Below are 4,286 nucleotides of genomic sequence, written 5' to 3' on the forward strand. Positions count from 1 at the left end.
AGCCACGTTGTTTGTAATTAGCTTCACTAATAACTGCTCTTCCATACGCTGCTGGACCCACCAGCGGAGCAGCACGCTTTTCCGAGCCAAGCTAAATACAAGGGCGGCTAATAAAAGGCATCCGCATTTCCAGTTGGTTGCTGCTGAGCAGACACGTGTCCTTGTAGTTCTTGTGATCAGTCAGCTGCCTAAATACAGCTCCTGTACTTGGGTTAAGGACGAGGTGTTGCTACTCAGGGTTTCCGGGGCGTTCCCTTGCTGACCTTTCAAGAAAGTGAAGCGGCACGGTCTCTCCCTCTCTCCGGCGTGTGCTGAGTCAAGGCTGCTGCTTTCGAAGAGAGGTACGCAGTACCTAGAGCAGGAAATTTAATTAATGGCTGCAGACATCTTAGATGACAGCTATATTTACACCCCAAGAGAATTGCTAGTTACTGTAGGGATTGGGAGGTGCACTTGGAGCAGCTGCATGGAGCTGAGTGGTCAAACCAGATGCAAATCCAGCAGATGACTGAAGAGGAGATGATGCTGAACTGCAGTTCTCTTAAATTCCACCAGTGACTGCAGTTTTGCTCCATTAAAAGCACAATTGCTTCACCAGTACCAGCACAAAGCTACCTAAGCAAACAGACACACTAGTAGTTGGGAGGAGCAGACTGTTTTCACACATTTGCTTTTAAGAATCTAATCTCCAAACTTTCAAGCCCAAAATGAGGAATCCAAAAATGTTCTCCAGCATGTAGAAAATGAGGAGCTAAATGATTGCAGTGCTGCATCACCTCACTGCATGCTTGCTATGTGACTTTTGCACCAGCTTTGTGTACAACAGCAGTTGTGGGGGCAGCCAAATGAGGTCCCCTTTCAGAAAACCCACGTCAGAGGGTTATTAACTCCAGAGCTGTGACCTCTTGTGAGAGCGCGGCTCAGTTGCCTCCAGATCTGCAAGATCTGTGAGAACGTCACCATGTTTTGCATGTGAGGTTTTTTTTTGCTCTCCCTCTTTGATATAAATATATCAAGATGGTTATCTTTAACTGTGCACACACACATGCAGGCCAAGCTGGTTCACTGAACACTGGCACAAGCCTTGTGTGCTCAATCCAGCGGTCTTTATTCAGGCAAAGCCCCTGTTGATTTTTCCTTGCTTCTGTAAATTCCAGAGCCTTGGTCCAAAGCTGGCAGTGCACATTTGTTTGTCTTTGTATCGTAATACAGATGGGTAATCCTTATAATATAGCTAAATTTATTTACTGATAGAAATGTGCAGAACTGTGATAGGTTGCTACATAGGTTATTATTGATTTTGTTCTTTTTATTCCTGCAAAACTGGCTGGGCTAAATGCTATTTTAGACAAAATAGACCTCTCTAACTTTTTTCTTTTTTTTTTTTTCCACCAAAAATTGAGCTGGCAAAATGGTCTTTTGATTTGTAAGAATCTCCTAATTTGGATCTAATATTGTATCACACGTGCTCCAAAGCACTGACGGGGCTAGATTACATCTGTGGCCAGTTCAGTTCCTACTCAGCACTTTATTTACATCTTGGCAAGAAGATATGACAGTTTTTCCCCCTCTCCCCTGCATATTAATTTCATATGTAATGCATGTTTAGAGTTTTTAAAGGCAATTTTGATCATACAGCATAACTGAAACAAAAAACACCAAACCAAGCCCCAAACCCAGAATTAAAAAACCCTAGTAGGAAGGTCTCAGAGGAGAACCTAGAAAAAACAGGAGGGTTTCTCAGAGGCAAGTGGCCTTCCCAAGAGTGCTTACTGGGTCCAGTTCTCATGTTCTTCAGATGAATTCACATAGGAAGAGGTGGACAGGAAGACCTGGGATGGGAAAGCCTGGAGCAGCAGGTTGCTTGTTCAGCCCAATACAGGTGTATCAGGGATGGATGATCTGCTGATGCTTCAGGAGCAAGTGGGTCTTACCTGTTATGGTGGTAATTAAGCTGAACATAAAAAGGAAGTTTCTCATTTTTGGGCAAGCTTTTTAATAAAACTGTTGAGATTAAGGTGTTTGGTTTGTTTCTGGGCAGGATTATGTAGTTGCCTGAGGTGTGTGCTTATGGAATTCATGCTCCAGTGAGGCCTTTCTCAATCCTTTTTTTAAAAAAAAAGGGAAGAAAAATATGTGAATGAAAATAAGTCTGAAGTTTCAGGAAAGACTAAGTTGGCCTGGTTTTATTTCTAAATGGCTGTCCCCATACAGAGCTTGTGCTCTAATGAAGGAACAAGTTTTATTCCGAGGCTGATAAAATTGAGTGCTGAGAATGACGTGTGAGGGTGCTCTTCTCACCCAGTGTGAGTGTGCCCATGCCACAGGGGTTGGTCCCGCTGTCCTTACTCTTTCAAGCTGATCCCATCCCTGCTCTTGGTGCCTAGGTGCACATGATTTTGCAGCACTGTAACACTGATCTGAACAAAATCTAACCCAGAGAAAAATCACAGTCTAGCTTATTCTTGATTGTGTCAGTTCCTGCACTTGTCTGACAAGAGCCTTTGTCCCCAGGGCAGGTAGGGAAAACAGAGGTCACCCTGAGAAGTGATGGGGCTGCAGTGTGAAATGCCCAGCAGTGGGTCCCCAGTCTGAGAGGAACATGGACCTGTTTTAGCAGGTCCACGGAGGCCATGGAGATAATCAGAGGGCTAGAGCATCTCACCTGTGAGGAAAGGCTGAAAGAGCAGGGGCTGTTCAGCCTGGAGAAGAGAAGGCTCTGGGGAGACTTTAGAACACCTGAAGGGTCTACAAGAGGTCTGAAGAGGGACTTTTGATAAAGACATGGAGTGATAGGACAAGGGGGAGCAGCTTCACACTGAAAGAGGCTAGGTTTGGTTTGGACATGAGGAAGAAATTTTTTTATGATGAGGGTGGTGAGATGCTGTAACAGTTTGCCCACGGAATTTGTAGATGCCCATGCCTGAAAGTGTTCAAGACCAGGTTGAATGAGGCTTTAAGCAACCTGGTCTACTGTGCCTGGAAACTGCCCCTGCCCATGGCAGTTGCTTTGGACAAGATGATCTTAAGGTCACCTTCCAACCCAAACTATTCTGTGATTCTATGAAATGTTAGCCATGACAAGAGCTTTTATTTTGCAGTCCCTTCCAAGTAGGAGGAGATTAAGGTGGCCATCTTAGGCTTCATTATTGGGTGCAGAAGTCTTGGGGTTTGGTGGATCTGTGTTGGTTCCCACAGCTATGCCCTTATGCCTCTCCCCACTTGCAAGCAAGCTGACAGAGGCATTGAGCCCACCCTGGCATCCCCTTGCCTACAAAGCCTCACAGCTGGGCTGCAAGAACAGCAAATGGGCTCCTCTGTTCTGGCAGGAGGCTGCATGGCAGCCTGTGTGAAACACTTTAGTGGCTCTGAGGTGTCAGCACAGGGTGATTCATACATGGGGTTTTCTCTCACTTTCTGGCATGTGAAGCTGGGGAGGTATTTGGAATTTTCTCCCCTCGCAGCCCTTGCTCCCCAGCTCCCCTCTGAAATTTCTGTGAGACACCCATACCCCCTTGGGAGACCCTTGGGGTATTTCCTCCACCTCCCCAGCAGTGATTTCTCTGTGAGAAAGTTCTCTGAGGCTTGGCCTCAGCTCCTGCGGCTCACCAGAGTCTACAAGGCACAGGCAGGCAGCGAACACAAAGGTCGCATATGGCTGGGTGCAAATGAGCCTGTGTGGTCATTCAGGGTTGCTTTCCTCAAACAGACTTGAAAGAAGGTGTCTTTATCTTTTTCTGTCATTATTTTCACCAGTAAATTAGTTGCAATTTAGTTGTTGTCCTTTAGTCAAAACAGGGGGAGGTGGGGAAGCATCCCCCGTGTTTGGGATTATTTTGCACCCAGTGTGTGGCTGGGTTGGGGTTTCCCTGCTGTTGGGGAAGTTAAGGACCCTCGCCCCAAGCAGCTCTTCCTGAGCACTGTGTCCTCACTTGGACAGTCACTCACTGCCAAGCAGGGCAGTGATGAGCACGAACCCCCAGGCTGACACATCTGTACGTTGGAGTCCCAGTCCCAAAAGCTGTGTCATGCACAGCCCCTGCCATGGATGTTGGCTGAAGCATCCACCAGCAGGAAGAGTCACATTGTGGTTGATTTATTGGTACTTCACTCATATTTTTGTCTTGGAGCTCCTGATGTGCATGTTTCATCCAATGACCCCCCAAACCACCTTTCCCTCTGCCACTTTGAGTGCTGTCTTGCTGAGCAGATACCATGCCCAACATTTTACTTCTCTGATGACATGTTCTGATAGGTTTTTTTCTTCCTTCTTGTTTTCTTCACAG

General features: G+C 46.4%; 1 long non-coding RNA gene across 3 annotated transcripts in view; it reads left to right on the forward strand.

Annotated features, from left to right (window-relative positions):
* Positions 1-4,286, forward strand: part of LOC119698382 — a 146,915-nt gene that overhangs the window by 105,043 nt on the left and 37,586 nt on the right. The gene's annotated exons all lie outside the window — the stretch shown is intronic.

The sequence above is a fragment of the Motacilla alba genome, chromosome 2 (genome assembly GCF_015832195.1).
Source record: "Motacilla alba alba isolate MOTALB_02 chromosome 2, Motacilla_alba_V1.0_pri, whole genome shotgun sequence".
Lineage (NCBI taxonomy): Eukaryota > Metazoa > Chordata > Aves > Passeriformes > Motacillidae > Motacilla > Motacilla alba.